Source organism: Poromitra crassiceps (assembly GCF_964638095.1).
Source record: "Poromitra crassiceps genome assembly, chromosome: 2".
NCBI lineage: Eukaryota > Metazoa > Chordata > Actinopteri > Beryciformes > Melamphaidae > Poromitra > Poromitra crassiceps.
This window is the reverse complement of record NC_139624.1, coordinates 3,357,175-3,374,439: the sequence shown is the minus strand read 5'-3', so window position 1 is coordinate 3,374,439 and position 17,265 is coordinate 3,357,175. Positions and strand designations below refer to the sequence as shown.

The 17,265-nt window shown below is 43.0% G+C and overlaps 1 protein-coding gene across 1 annotated transcript in view; it reads right to left on the bottom strand.

Annotated features, from left to right (window-relative positions):
• rerg (RAS-like, estrogen-regulated, growth inhibitor) overlaps nt 1-16,837 on the bottom strand; it is a 70,589-nt gene extending 53,752 nt beyond the window's left edge. Inside the window, exon 1 of the mRNA XM_083656359.1 lies at nt 16,748-16,837. The gene's annotated coding sequence lies outside the window, so the exon portion shown is untranslated. The remainder of the gene's footprint in view (nt 1-16,747) is intronic.
• Between the last annotated feature and the right edge of the window lie 428 nt (nt 16,838-17,265).

The following is a 17,265-nucleotide window of genomic DNA, read 5'->3' as shown; positions in this document are numbered from 1 at the left end:
GATACCGATGCCATCACAATGGAAATGTCACCATCTCCGAGACATCACAATAGGACGTGTGACATCTTTGGCAGTGTGCAAGCAAGGGCTATAAGGAGCACACGCTCCAGGACCAGTGTGTCCTTGTTGGTCTATGGCTTCGGTACCCAGGATCAAAGGAAGGGACAACCCAATCGGAAGTACCCAGAGATTAGACCGTGTTTTGACAGACACAGCTGCGACATTGCGAGCTTCGAGATCTGAGCCAGGTTCATACCTGAACCCTGAATGCGAACAAGAGCCCGGGCCCTTCAAGCCCGTACAAGAATGCATACAAGAGTCCGGGCCCTTTCAAGCCCGCAGTGAACTCTCCAACACTTATCCTTAAGGTTCAACATTTTAAGGAAAACGTAAGGACAAGATTTAAGGGTGTTTTGTGCAGCCGATTCTATGTATGGATTGAGAAAAGTAGTCTAGACATTGCATGGATATTTTCAATCCAAACTTTATTACAGACTTCTAAGGCCCTGGCAGCAAATCGATTGTTCTTCTTGCACCTGTGTTACTTTCCTGTCTTTTAGACACAAAATGGGTGAATTGGGTGGGAAGTGAAAAAAGCTAATTTATTGTAATAGTTTGAGTGAGGCAGTGATGAATGCAGTCAGGCTACTTGCGTCTTGTGTACATAATATCAACATTAAAATTATAGACTACTACAGTACTTATTTAGCCTGACTCCACCAGACGGGGGCGGCATTGTTCCACAAATTCACAATCCACCTCAGTCTGGCCCTGGCCTCAGAGAGGCATTCAAACCGGCCGCCACCCAGGCGCACCAATCAGCGTGAGCTACGGGCGGGCTTTAGGCGAGACCGGGTGTGACGCGATCGAGAGGCGCCTGTGGGTTTGTAGTTCTTTCACTATTCAACATGGCGGCGGCTACCGAGGCTAGCTCCAGTGAGCTAGTCAAACATTCTATTCAAAACAATAAGCTAACATAAACGTTAAGCACTTGATCTTACAGTGAGTACGAAACCGTAACTGTATTGCTGTAACGTTATCAACTATGAACGTTAGTAAACAAAACATTGTTGTAGAATTTGGGGAGATAGGCTGGGAGAACATAGCAGCCATCAGCTAGCTGTAAGGCTAACCGTTAGCCATTCACGCAAGTCACACAAACACAAAGCCCTACGTCATGAAGGGAAGTCGATCTGATTGGTTGGCGCTGGCAAGCCCAGATGGTGACAGACAGACGGTCCATCCAATCACCTGCCTAGTAGCTTGAAAAAAGTGACCGCCCTCTTCAGCAACGTAGCTTGGCCGAATCCAGATGGATGTTGGTTGTGAAACAAATGTGAACGAACTTACATCCATCTGGCAGCGTCAGGTTAGTACTTATTACTATTGTAACAAAATGACATGTGAGGCAGAGAGAGAGAGACCTTTAAAGCAGGAAACCCAACCAGAGATATTACTCTTGGGCTTGATGCAGGTAAACAGCACATTTTTCTCACAGGGCTTTTGGCTTGTGAAGTCAGATTTTCTGAGGAGAAAGATCATTGCCTCAGATTGAGAGATGAAAAAATGTCTGTTGTGCTACTAAAAACAATCTAAATGTGTTAGTTCTGCTAAGAAGTTTGATGGAGAAAAAAGTAGTTAAAATGTTAATTTACAGTTTTTCTTTTTCATTTAAACTCATGTTGGCAGTGGCGCTTTGAAGCTGAGGCCTTGCCGTTCAACTTGTCAAGGAAGCATAGCCGGAGCTTGTCAAAATAAATACTCGCTTGGCGCTTGGCCAATCCCGGTGCTTGACTGCTGCATAGGGCGTGGTCTGGCCAAATCCACGGTGGGTTCAATAATAACGCAGCCTGGCATGCCTGCCTCTCTCAAATACAACAACACGACAAGCTTTCTGGCTAAAGTGGGCGTAACTTTTCCTGCATGCCTCTAAATGACAGCCTTGTTAGAGTGTGGTGGCATGTTGCATGTTATAGGCTCAATGACGCTGTTCTCTCTCTTTTTTGCCTCTATGTGACGGCCACCAACCACCAGCATTATTAGAACGTGGTCCAAACATGGAGCATGTTTAAAGGCTCAATGAAGCATTTTTTTTTGTATCGAAAATTGGTATCAAATGAGAAGGCATGTTTCGATACTCATTAATATCTAAACAATTGATTCGGTGCCAGAAAATTTGCGAAGTTTGATACCCAGCCCAGAGTGGACACTCATGTATTAGTTTCTCTGTCCACCAGCTATGCAGACAGGCTTTACAGAAGCTGTGGCTACATGACAGGAGGACAGGATCTTTAAGGATGTCACGGCAGACAGGACAGGAGAGATCCTCCTCTTATCTGATCTGGAAGACATTCTGTCTCTCAGTGAAGCTGAAAACAAACCGGGCAGAGATTACATGATAGTACCACTGGCACAGCATTTAAGAGAATGTGCTTGGATTCAAATATCCTTCCCTGCAGATCCGGTGTAACTCAAGATAACATTATAGCTGCTGCACAGCAATTGGTCGTGGCCGGGCACTGATGACATCATCACCAGTGATGTCACAATGCACAATTGCTCAAGTGACATCACTGATGACATTACTTATGACATCATAATTGTGTGTGTGTGTGTGTGTGTGTTTTCCCAGGATGGTCAGGGCATGTCCCTCCTTTGCCCAGTATGGTGAAGGCATTGATGCTCTTTAGGCTTTATAGGCCTACATGAGGGCAGAATTCAAAATACTGTAAAAAATGCAGTTTTTGAGATAAAATTATTTTGCACACTTCAACGACTGTGACAGGAAAATCGTGAAAATAATTTTTGTGAAGTTTGGAGCTTTATTTAGTGAGAATTTGCAGTAGCTGTTTACAGTACCATTTACAGTAGAACATTTTGATGCACTTTTTTATACTTTTGTGTTACTGAGATATGGCGTTACTGAGCTTGAAAATGGCGTTCGTGAGGTCACAGTGACCTTGAACTTTGACCACCAAAATCTAATCAGTTCATCCTTGAGTCCAAGTGGACGTTTGAGGCAAATTGGAAGAAATTCCGTCAAGCAGTTCCTGAGATATCGCATTAACGAACTTGGGAATGGCGTTCGTGAGGTCACAGTGACCTTGAACTTTGACCACCAAAATCTAATCAGTTCATCCTTGACTCCAAGTCAACGTTTAAGGCAAATTTGATGAAATTCCCTCAAGGCGTTCTTCAGATATCGGGTTAACGATCAGCGGATGGACGGACGTACGTACGGACAGACGTACGTACGTACAGACGGACAGCCAGCCCGAATCTAGAGCCATATGAAATCCGCGTTCACGGAATCGCGGACGGAATTGCGGAATTGACTAATAAAAATTTAATCTACTGTAAAATGTGGAATACTGGAGAATGGGCCGAAATTCAATATATAATGATGTTAATAAGGTGACGTCACACACTCTCTCTCCCGATCTTCCTCACACGCAGCTGCCTGCCCTTACAGTGGACTCTGCACTCTACAGTGACATGTGCAGAGAGAATAATATGGACATGTCGATAACACTGTCTGAAGTGTGTGTGAAGTAGCCTACATAACAGCTGTGAATGATTCTGCCTCATTAGACCTTCTCACTTACATATTCTATTTAATTATTTTATGTTGTTCGTTTAAAACGTTACAGTAGCATAACATTAAATACTTGCAGACGGTCTTGATCACGTTAGCTTAATTGACTGACTGTTTAAATACTTTGTAGATGCAGTTATCAGTGTGGTTCATGTTACTTGCCTTCCTAGTGAAAGCCTTCCGACCGTAGTCTAGATGGCGCAGGGAATGAAAGACGAAATATCCACTTTTGCACAGGATGAAGCTGGAAAAGTTTCCTTTGTGGCTGTGTATTCTTATTCACTTGACACATGCCATTTTTACACCATTTCCTCTTTCTCTAGTAGAGTCACGTTGACCCATGTCAAGTTAGCAAAGATAAATACCACCACTTACTGGTATAACTTTCAAAATAAAATAACATTTGAAGCATTTTCTGATGTTTGAAGTGAATGTTAGGGTGTATTCACACCTATTTTGTTTGGAGCAGTTGTTTTCCGAAACAGAGAGCATTTTCCCCCTTGGTGCGGTTTGTTTGGGGGAGTGTGAACACAGCAATCGCACTCGGATGATGCGGGACAAAACAAGCGGACCGAGATCGCCAAGAAAGGGTGGTCTCGGTCCGCTTTAAACTAAGTCTGGTGCGGTTCGTTTGTGGTGAGAACGTGATCCGACCTCGATCCGACACAACTGCAGGAAACAGTGCGCATTTTTGGATAAACCAGCTGCCACAGTCAGCTGCGCTGTGTGTAATGGCCTGAAGAACGAACATTTTTATCATCTTCATTCAGATCCTGTTTTGGCGACTTGTGAAACTAGCGTTTGCATGGATAAACTTTGGGGGATTTTTGCATCATAACATCAGCAGTTTGAACTCGATCAACTTATCTTGTCTCCATTAAATAACTGAAAACAATTGTGGTAATCAGAGCCAGCCTTCTTTGTGATAAGATTGTCTGGTTCAATCAGACAATCAGACTGATTGCATGTCTTCCTCGAAATGTCCGTAGGCTATTATTAAATTATTTATTAACATTTTATTCCTGACAGGACAGGTGTTCATATGCGTAATCCTCTGAAGTCTCCATGACAGTAATAGCAGAAGTTGCGAGGGTCTTTTTGATCTTCTATCTCCAAATTCCCGATATAGCCTAAATAAATAAATAAATAAATAAATACATACATACATACATACATACATACATACATAAATAAAATAACTTTCTCCTCTCTCTTTCTCCCGATCCCTCCCTCTTTCTTTCTTTCTCTCTCTCTCGTCATGAGACGTCATGGTCTTCGTCACCAGTGTCCGGGCCGGCCTCCTGAAAGGTTCCGCCTGTGTCGTTGGTGTAGAGGGCGTACAACAGGTGTAGAGGGCGTCCGGGAGGCAGGGCCGAAGGGTGGAGCAACCCTGGACGATGGCCCGGACACCAACGACACAGGCGGAACCTTTCAGGAGGCCGGCCCGGACACTGGTGACGAAGACCATGACGGTGGCTGGGCGGTGCAGAAAGCTGGCGACTAAGGATGGGCAAAAACAAAAGGGGTCAGACGTCACAGCCCTAAAAGAGGCCTTGATTGTCATGCCTGGCCTAATGTCAAATTCAAAGCAACAAAGCTATACACTAAATTACATAACATCCAGTGTGACAGTCAGTCAGTCAGTCAGTCAGTGGCAGACAGACAGACATCAGTCAGTCAGGTAGACAGTGAGACAGTCAGTCAGGTAGACAGGCAGACAGTGAGAGAGTCAGGCAGACAGTGAGACAGACAGACGGTCAGTCAGGTAGACAGACAGTCAGGTAGACAGGCAGTCAGTCTGATAGACAGGCAGACAGTGAGACAGTCAGGCAGACAATTAGACAGACAGACGGTCGGTCAGTCAGTCAGTCAGGTAGACAGTCTGACAGACAGTCAGTCAGTCAGTGACAGACAGACATCAGTCAGTCAGGTAGACAGACAGTGAAACACACAGTCAGTTCAGACACTGACAGTCAGGTAGACAGGCAGACAGTGAGACAGTCAGGCAGACAGACAGACAGGTAGACAGGCAGTCAGTCTGACAACAGTCAGTCAGGTAGACAGGCAGACAGTGAGACAGTCGAGCAGACAGACAGAAAGTCAGAAAGTAGGATATTGACTGTCTGTCTACCTGTTGAAAGCACATTAATGTAACATACACATCTGTTATAGCTGATATAAGTTTGCAAGCATGGCCACATGGAGAGGACAACATAAAAATGACAAACATAAAACATACGGAAATAACGTTACTCACCTTCATTCCAGAACTGATATTTCAGCCAGGTCCACTTGCTCAGCCCTGCTACAGACAGCTTTGTCTGTGATCCCCGTCTGTCTGTCTGTCTGTCTGTCTGTCTGTCTGTCTGCTGCAATATAGGGCTGTTTTTGTGTTGACAATGACAGAATGTTGGCCATGGGTGCCACACACTATCTCCTAATAAAACATCTAATATCAGATGGGGGACCCTGATCAAATATGATCGAATGAGGGTCCATGTGGTCTAATTTGTTTTAGTTTAGGGGACCTTGACATGAAAAAGTTTGAGAACAGTGTATAAAGGCAGAGACTTTATTGATTTTTTTTTTTTAGCTATGTATTTTTATTTTTTATTTTTTGTAGCCTATTATTTATTTATTTTTATTTATTCATTTATTTTGTATTTATGTATGTATTTATTTATTTATTTTTATATTATTTATTTTTATTTATGGATTAAATATAGCATTGATGCACTACCACCATTTATACTTGAAACTGTCAAATTTTGAATATTCATTGAAGGTAAAAAAATTAAATTTTTAATGAACAATGTAATTATTTTGACCAAATATTTTATACAGAAATGTAAATACTGTATAGCAAAACTCTACTCTGTCTACAACCTTTAAAAATGATTTAGAAACATTTTCCAAATCCATAAAATATACAGTATGAAAAACAAAATGTGTTGGGTGAAAACAAGCCTAACTACGCTCAGTGTGGAAGATAGAAAGCATAATTGTTCTTGTAATTCTTTAAATCAAGAGAAAAATAACGAGTATTTTATTTTGAAGGGTGATGTGTATACCAGACCGTGTCAAGAGGCGTAGCCAGACCGTGTCAAGAGGCGTAGCCAGACCGTGTCAAGAGGCGTAGCCAGCTGGCTCTGCGGCGCTGCAATTAGATGATGTTGTTGCATGGTGCACGCCAGACGTATAGCCTAGGTCTAACAAAACGCATTCTTATAACCATATAGGAAAATCTCTGGGAATTATTTTGTTCATCCCGAGAGGCTATTAGCCTACCGGAGTGTCTCCTGGCCAATCCAGGAGGCTTGGCAATACTATTTGGACCGTTTGATTTGTGGCTGTGTAAACACAAACGAACCAAGGCACAAATGCAACAATTGTATCAATTAAGCCCCGGAACAAAGCAAACGCCCTACAGGTGTGAATACACCCTTAGGTTCACAGTTGTTGTTTTCTTTACTTGAAGCACACAATGAGCTTAAAAGCACTTTACAAACAAAACATTTATATAAAATGTTTTGTACAGTCATCTACTGTATTTCTGACTTGAAGCACTTGTTAAATGGTGCATTGATGTGTACATTTATTGTTATATCTTATTAAATTGTGGAGATTTATATAATTAATTTATATGTAATAAAGTAATTTATATGTATTTTTTCACCGGAATCCAACGCCGCCATCTCTGAGTCTCTGCAAGTTACGGTTGCGGCGATATGTCCGCCCTGCCCTCCATGCAGGGCTACAGGAAAGAGATAGAGGAAAGTGGGGGGTAGGGGGTTTCAAGTCACTGACCAAACACTCTATTTCAGTGATTGCTGTCAGAATATAGAGCCATTTAACACTTATTTTAACACAAAAACATCACTGGATGCAGCTTTAAATAAACTGTGCTTATCCCTACTAAGAATTAACTAAAAGAACGACTATCAAGTGACTGTGCGCACACCTGCATGCAATTTCCCTGTTCAATTGATAATCAGGCTCATTTATATGCATCATGTGGTAATTGGCATTGACCATTTATGGTTGTATTGGGGCGGAGCCACATGCGGAATGTCCCAGTTGGACTGTGATTGATAACGGGGTACTTGCCTCCAGCAGTTGTGGGCACTTGGCTCCCAAAATGTGCTTATGCAAGGTTTCAGAATTGACTTAAACGATTGGGCTAAGTTGTCTTGTTTACTTTATAACCGTTGTGTAATTATTATTTATATTTAAGTGTATGTGTATGCCTCTATGCCCTCTTGGCCAGGTCATTTTTGTAAAAGAGAATGTGTTCTCAATAATCTACCTGGTAAAATAAAGGAAATGATGATGATGATGATTTACATCACTACTTATGCGTGGAATACCTTTGCAAGATGACAGTAGATTGTGAAACACAGATTGGATCGCGTAGACAGTCACTGGACAAGTTATAGTTAGTTTTATAGGGATTCTAGGCATATATTGATAAATGAGTCGTAACCTAACCACTTTAGGGTGGATGGAAGACGTCATGAGGTCAAGGAAAGATGTGAAGGAATTGAATGTAGGCTCACACCTCCGACAGAGAGGGAGGAGGTGTTACCGAGGGCAAACGCATCATCGCCGATGTGACTCACTCTCTTGTTACCGAGGAGGGGTGTGTGTGTGTGTGTGTGTGTGTGTGTGTGTGTGTGTGTGTGTGTGTGTGTGTGTGTGAGTGAGTGAGTGAGAGAGAGAGAGAGAGAGAGGGTTCAAGGTAGTCTTTATTATCCCCGAGGGGCAATTTGTGAGAGAGAGACAGAGAGACAGAGATGAAAGAGAAACAAGATAGATAAATAAATACCAATATAACAAGCAGGCAGAGAGCTCAGAGAGAAAACAGAACTGACTGATGACCAAACGGCGGAGAAGTGATCTGTTTGATAAGAAAACAAGCCAGCTGTGCAGTTATTTCACCAGACACTAAATTCCTCCCAAAACACACTCCACTCTCCTCTTGGCTGCTGTCCCACCTCTCACCAAAAACATGCAACTGAAATCAAGAGGTGACCCCAAATAGTTGATGATTCGTTGGAAGGAATCTGATTCGACTGCCAACCTCACAGTCGAATAGTCGCAAAATGTGGTTATATAACAAGGATTATTCCATTCCACTGCATCTACAGTATATGGGGGTGCTGAATGTCTGATTTTATATAGAATTGCTTGGTTTCTCCCAATAGATTGTGATATATATATAGCCTATGCCTATTAATACCATACAATAAAACCAAGTCCCAATTAAACAAACAAATCAAACAAGCTCATGCCAGTGGATTTTCTGATTGCCAGATAGTCTTATTAAAAAAGAAAATAAAAAAATATTCAAATATTCGTATTGAACAGTCAAATCCGATTCGACTGAGAGAATTGTGAGTCGCTACAGCCCTACTCAAATCTGATTGACATCTGCAGCCAGACGACCCCAGAGGAAAGCCTGAGCACTTGCTGAAATTGGACCAATTAGCAGTGATGCTGACTGGAACAACAACAACAACAACAGCAGCAGCAGCAGCAGCAGCAGTGTTTGTTACACACCAAGAGCGATGCGAATATACAGTCCAAAATTGAGATGCAAATTTTGGCCCACCTGTCAATCACAGCAAAAGATGTCGGAAGCGAATTTCTGAAAAATCTAGCCTGGTCCAAAAAAATACACACCGCAATAACACTCAGCGAAACTTTGCTGTTGGTATGCATGGTTGCATTGACTGAGGTAACAAGACTGTAGTTATACTATAACTACAGTCTTGTTACCCCGTAGTTATACTATAACTACAGTCTTGTTACCCCGTAGTTATACTATAACTACAGATCTTGTTACCCTCTAGTTAAAGTCTAAATTCACTCCTTGTACCCCGTAGTTATACTATAACTACATGCTTATTTGCGGGCTGTATTCTAAAGCGTTAGCGCAGTCCGTCATGTTGTATTGGACCTCCTGACTGAAACGGCATAGAACTGAGAAAAGATCACATTTTAAAACGGTGTGTGTGTGTGTGTGTGTGTGTGTGTGCGCGCGTGTGTTCATGTGTTAGCTGACTTCAGACAGGCTATGTTAAGTTATGAGGTGGCAAACATCCAGCGCTCTCCTTCAAAACACACACGCCCATATATGGCGTGGTGGAGCAATGGTTCGGTGTAGCTCAAGTGGCGGTCGATCGGCCCTCTCTCTCTCCCCCCTCTTTCTCTCTCCCCCCTCTTTCTCTCTCTCCTCTCTCTCCCCCTCTCTCTCCACTTTCTCTCTCTCTCCCCCCTCTCTCTATGTCTGTCTGTCTGTCTGTCTCTCTCTGTTTGTTTCTCTATCTAATTCTGAGCATTATTGGCACGCTGTACATGTGCACATGTAGCCAAAGCATAAATTCAAAATAAATAAAATGAAACAAACTGCACATTATATTATATATATATATATATATATATATATATATATATATATATATATATATATATATATATATATATATATCACTGATGGCATCACTCACTGATGACATTTGTTTGAGTGACATCACTCAGAAGGCTGATGTACTCACAACCCTGAGGACAAACATCATCAGTGGCCGGCAGCCAGTTGCCTGGCAATATTTTTGCCAGGCAGGCAGATGACAGATGACGTCATCAGTGATGTCATCAGTAACACGATGACATCAGCGAATTTGCGCTTTTTTTCGCTGAGACTGAGATTTTGAACGTTTCTTTCATGGCTGTCTCTTGTTTGCTCTTTTTTGTCTTACTCTCAACCTGTCTTTCTCTCACTCTGTTTTACTCTTTAACTCCATCTGTATCTGCTGACCTAAAGGCTTTAAAATGGCATCTGCTAAAATATAGGTCGTACATGTTAGTGTATAATGCACTTTTTATCTAGATGTCACCTGATAGTCAACATATTTTAAATACTATAAGCTTAGTGTCTGGGCCCCTATTCCCAAGCTTCAGATAGGTTATCAGAGTGTCCCCCTTCACATATCTCCATTACATTTTAACTGTTTTACAAACTGATCTGCCCTCGGCTCTAAAAATCCAAAGAACAGCCCAACCGAGGATGCTTATTTGTCTTTGGGCCGGGTCGCTGTGACCCGGGCTTGCTGTCAGAGCGGTTCTGGGCGGGGCTGTGGTCGCCGGGCAGATTACAGGGTCGTGGTCCAGGCAGGGGGTGGAGCCTGCTATAGAAAGAACATAGCAGCCACAGGCCTGTCATCAAGACCTGCTGCACTGCCTCTAGACTAACGCTGAGTCAGTATCAGCCTCGGCCAACTTCACCAAACTTCACCACGTCTAATAGTCTAGCAGCATCTCGTCAAAAAAAGGCTTTAGTTCTCGAGAGAACCCGAGTTAGAACAAAACACAAGAGATAACCCTACCCGAGTTAGAACAAAACACATTGGGGTAGTTTTAAATAATAACCGAAAAATAATAATTTCACATTTAAAAAAAAATCACAACAATCCATTTCATTAATGGGGACGTATGAAAAAACATTGTTGTGATTTGTTCTAACCTCAAAATCTGAGGGCCTCTGCTGCTAGTAGTACAATAACCAGGGTTTGATAACTCTCTTATAGTCTAGCAGCTAGACTATAAGAGAGTTATCAAACCCTGGTTATTGTACTACTCCTGTCTTCTATGTTACTGCTAAATGTTTTATGGTATCTTGTACTTGTCTTTGTGCTCTATGGCAGTGGTTCTTAAACTTTTTGACGTCAAGGAACCTAAACTAGACCACGGACCCCCTCTCTAATAAGATTTTGTACCAGGGTCCCCCATCTAATAAGATTTTAGATGTTTTATTACAGAAAGTGTATGAAACCCGTGGCCAAAACACTCATACATTCTGTCATTTTGTTACTTATGGATGGAATTACAGTGAAAATAAGTTGTTCCACTGGCTCCCCATCAAACAAGGCATCAACTACAAACTAGGCCTCCTCACATTCAAAGCTCTCCGTAAACTGGCGCCCCATACCTGTCTGACCTCCTCCACCATCGACCCTCCCACTCCTCATCCCCTCACCGTTCCTCCATCCAAACTTCGCAGGTTCGGCGATCAAGGCTTCTCCAGAGCAGCCCCGCGTCTCTGGAACTCTCTCCCCCAGCCTGTCCGAGACTCACCCTCACTCACCATCTTCAAATCCCAACTAAAAACCTACCTGTTCTCCCAGGCATACAAACTCCCCTACCCATAATCACATCTCCCCTCCCTGATCCCTCTCTCCTCTCGTCTGCCCAGCCCCTGCCCTCTCCTTCTATGTTTTCCTGCTTATCTTCGCTGTCTATTCTCTATCTGTTCCGCGTCCCTCATGTTGTGTTCCTCTTACTTGTTCTCTGTCGACTCATATTGTCAGGGTCTTTGGATCATTGAAAAGCTAAGTTACATGAATTATTACTATTTATTATTATTCCCCTTTTTGCTGGGAACCCCCTGGCCCCTGGAGCCCACGCAAGGACCCCTGGGGGTCCCCGGACCCCACTTTCAGAACAACTGCTCTATTGTATCTTGCTGTAGGCCTACTCAGCCTACCTTCTTTATTCTTCTTTATTTTTACAAACCTTTCTAGGGATGGCTGTTGCAAATTAGCATCTGCTATAAACACTACTAGCATTGGATAGCTCTTCTCAGTTTGTCTATTATATTGTATGGATCCCTATCAAATAAACCATGAATAACTAATAAGTCTTAAAATAATGAGATTCAACAGGTTCTATGTTAGACTTTTATTTTTCTTACTGTTCATATTGTTTCAAAAGCTGCCACTGTTTTCAGCCAGTAAGGAGAGGGGTTTAAAAAGGACCCTTATATTGATCCACTGTACTCAATGTGGTTCTCAATCTGGGGGTCGGGACACCCCAGGGGGTCACAAGATGATTTTGGGGCGTCACAACATTCTACAATACCATACCAACTACATATTTCTGCTAACTACAGTCATTATCATCTATTTTTTAAGATTTTTTACTCATTTGTGCTTCCCCCCACTGTGAAATAGTGAATAGTTTTCAATCTCAAATGATAATCAAATAAAACAATCTGAGAAGAGAAGGTCGCTCTGGCAATACTTCATTATAATGGTACACACGGAAAAATAATTTTAGAGGCTCTGCTTTAGACCACACTCTTTTGATGAAGTTGTAAGGAGCCCTACAGTAACAGAGATGTGCTTAAACCTTTACGATGGTACTTGTTGAGTACATCAGTGATTCTCCACCTTTTTCATATCATGGACCCCTCATTTGGTCCACATTAGCCCCACAAACCCCCATCTGATGAGATTATCTGTATTGTAGAGAGATATGAAGAAAACAGTCATTCTACATTCTCTAACAGTGTCCACTTCTTGTAAATGGCATAATACTGAAGTTTAAAGACCCCCTAAAGTCAAAAATCTATCTACTTGTTCCTTCAGTTGGATGTCTGAGCTTCACTGTGCAGAATGATGTCTGGGCCGAGTTTGACACTAGAAGACCATTTCCACAATCTCCTGCCGAAAGTGAAGATTTTCTCAGAGCTCACAGAAAAGGACGTTTTCATCAAGCGAGATTCTTGACATCACACGGGGGCGGGGGCCGGGGTGGGGGGCATCGGTGCTCTCCATCACTGGTCGAGGGTTGCCGGTAGGTTAGAATAGCTTAGGTTAGGCGATAGATTAGCTACAGCCTAGCTATAGGCTGTAGACCTGTTATAGTGTTCAGGCTAAAATCAGACTAGAGCAGAATAGGACAGGCCAGACTAGGCTGTAGATTAGCTAAGATTCCCTGTGTCCTAGTTAGTTCCGGTTAATGTCTAGAGTAGACAGATTGTCTGATTTTCTCCCCCCTTTTCCTGCTCTCTCCTCTCTCACACTCTAAAGCATGCCACTCATTCTACTCTAAAGCATGGCATCCCCTCCTTTTCCTGTTCTCTCCACATACTCTCTCTCATACTCCCCCTGCTCTCCCTCCCCACCTCCTCCCCTCCTTCCTGAACTCCCCCCCCCCCCCCCACTGTTCTAAAGCATGACATCCATTCTATTCTAAAGCATGGCACCCATTCTCTTTCTCTTTCCCCCTTCCCCACCTCTCCCTCCCTGTTCTCGGAGATCGGTCAGGAACCCTTGTCGTCACTTTGTCACGAGTGAGAATGTGTTGAAAGCCCATGTTGTATGCTGTGATTGGCTAGTTATGTTCTAGATAACCGTGATTGGTTGCTTTGGATTTTTAAATGAGGGAGAAGGAGGGGAAGTCATTTTAAAGGAGAATTTCGTTTTTTTTTAACCTGGACCCATCTCCTGGCATTAATTATGATTTGGGCCACTCACTCAGCGATCTCCGCGGCGTTTCTGGCCGTCCTAGCGTTGTTTTGAGATCAATAGCGTCCAAGTCAGTTGTAAAATGGAGCTGACTTGGGGCCAAGTGTGAGCCTGTCTTTCCTGCATCTAAATAGCTATTTTTATTCCCGTTTTCGCCAAATATCGTCATAATCTGATCCCTCAAGAACCACCAGAGTGATATTTCACCAAAGCCTGTTTCCTGGAGTCACACAGGGATCAAATTACCTCAAACGTGATCTCGGTCACCAAGTCTCGTGAAGTCCCGCGATACTTTCCTGCCGACTGGCCAAGTACAGGAGGACGCTTTGCGGTGGTGGTTTTAGCGTAACCTATGTGGGGTTTGGCGTAACCTATGTGGGATTCGAAATAACGAAAAATACAGTCGCAGAAATCATTTCACCAAGTTTTATATTGGAAAACTCAGACCCAAAGAGGATTGATACACTCACTGAAATAATTTTTCCAAGGCTGCACGTCTGCATCTGGGAGACTGTTGCCAACTTTGGCTGATGATGGACCGTATTTACCATGTTTTTCAAAGCGTACGGTTATCGTAAGGAATTTTATCACGGTTATCATTAAAACTTTCCCATGGGTTAATACACTGGGATAAAACCATAGTAGATTGTATGTACTGCAGTTAAATACATAAGAGTGAAAGCTCTGATAAGAAGAGCCACTGTATTAGTCATTAGTGCACTTTACTTGACTCTTTATCTGGATGTGTGTGAGTCACATGAGGGCTTTATTGTTTTGATACAATACAACACAAAACAAATGGCCTCAATGAAGACTGTCAACTCAACTAATCTAATCAAATCTAATCTACATTCTCTCCAAATGCAGACTTCAAGCCAACAACAACTAAAATAATTAAATCAATCTTCATTTTGTGGGTGGACCCCCCCCCCCCCCCCCCCCCCCCCCCCCCTTCTCCCGTCTTGGGACCCCTGGGAGTCCCCAGAGGGCTTGGTAAGCTGTGAGTAGCGGGACGGGTTGCGCAGGCTGACCCCTTCTCCTCCATTGAGATGTGGGCTGTTATGCAACACTCAGAGCGGCTCGTGAACGCAGATGGAGTCCTCGACCCCAGAGAGGGGAAGGTCGAGGCAGATCAAACACCCAGGAAACTCACTCCTCTGATTACTAAATATTTACCCAGCAAATGGTAAAATATAGAATATTATTGGGTAAATTATAGTATATTATTGGGTAATTATCACTGGTAAATACGTAGGTACAGTATGGTATTACCAGGCTCTTGAATCTGCTTATTCCATTTTCCATGCTATAAATACAAACTTATTTGAGTTGATGGTAATAGTGGAGGGCTTTCTTAGTATTTCCGCTGTAGTTTCTCTGTATTTACCTACCTATTTACCAGTTACCCAATAATATATGATCATTTACCATATATTTACCAGGTAAAATGGTAATTAGGGGACTGTAGGAGGAAGCGTGACTGATTTTAAAAGGTTTGAAGAGGCTGAAGCACTGTTCTCATTATGAATGGAATATAGTGATTTTATATATATAAAAAAAGCAATTACCATGAACTAAGATGAGGCACGCACGTGCGTGTGCGCGCACACACACACACACACACACACACATGCACGCACGCACACAGGACGCACGCACACTACAAGTCCCAGAGTGGGAATATCACAGGAATATTATTTTCCATCTCGGTGTAAAACAAGCAAACTGAGAGCTTTAACATGATCCTCTAGAGTCTAGAGCAGTGGTTCTCAACGTGGGGTCCGGAGACCACCAGGGGTCCTTGAGGGGGTTCCAGGGGGTCCCCACTGATAAATTGTTAAACGTTATTATTATGTAACGTGTGCCCTTACTACACCAAGACAATTTCCGTGTATGTGCAAACGTATATCATGGCCGAATAAAGGAATTCTGATTCTGATTTCATTTACAATATAAGTTAACACAATTATAATGTAGAAGAATGACTGTTTGGATCAGTCTCTCATCTCAGACAGTCGGACTAAATCAAATCTGACGATAAAAAATATTCTCAGATTTAATGGCGTTTGACTGTGGCTCTAATGTGGACTAAAGTAGGGGCCCTTGGTAGGAAAAAGTTTGAGAATCACATGAATATTATGGTGATATTTTCCATCTCTGTGTAAAACAAGCAGACTGAGAGCTTAAGCATGCTGATTTCTCTCTGTCTGTGGGTTCATTATGACCTGCTGGCAGACTACATGTTTGGTCACCTCCCCATTTCTTTGCCCTCTCTAGAGCACTGGTTCTCAACGTGGGGTCCCATGGGACCCCAGCGAATTGATGTATCATTAACTTCAATTAAACGGGTGAACACAGAATGACTGTTTTGATCATATTTCTCTGTTATCTTTCTACCTAGCGACAATACAGACAGTCATGTAATTCTGGACAAGATCATCTGACAATATAAATAAAATCAAACTCATCAAATGGGGGTCTGTGGACAAATTAGGGGTCCTTGATAGGAAAAATGTTGAGAATCACTGCTCTATAGGATTTAAGTTCAAGTTCAAGTTTGTTTATTTATATAGCCTATAGCCTATGCTAGCCCTTCACAAGCATGCCATGTCCTATCAGAGGACTTTACAGAGAATGTGTCTCAGAGGTCTAACTAAACAAACATGGATAATAGGGATAATAGCACACAAAAACATATAGCTACATGTACATGTAGGCAAGAGCAGATTTTAACCAATCTAGCTATTCGGCTACAGTCTATAAATAATGGGTAGGCTACATAATATTATGAGGACCTCCACAGTGCATTGCAGTGCTGGGATGCGCGTCAGACAGGCAGACTCACCAGACACCGGCTGACAGGCTGCTGCAGTCCCGCTCCTGGTGCCGCCCGCCCGGGGAAACGCTGCAGAATAACCAGTTGACAGGTCCCGACCAAGGCCAAACACGACGCCAAGGACCTTCCTGAACGGACCAGATGCGGACGCGGCTGGACAGACAGATGAACGAGCTGTCTGTAAGCGTGTGAGGACAAGCAGAGCGGGCTGAGAGTGCTATGTGAGCCACTTCACTCTGTGTGTCTGGGCTGATTCTGTCTGGCTCTGCCGCATGCCACCGCATCTCTGCTCTGCTGCTCTGTGGGACCACAGCAACCCCTAGTGGAGGGACACAGCACAGCAGGCTGCAGGTCACCTATTTTAACCCTCCCATGGATTAAATTTGACCCTATTCTACAACAACTAGAAAAGTGCACTCAGTAGAGTGCAGATCTCCACCAGGCACCGCTACACCTAACCTCGGCCAAACCCAAACTCAACTGCGAAGAGAACGCTTGCAGATAACAAGGAAACATTAACACTTAAT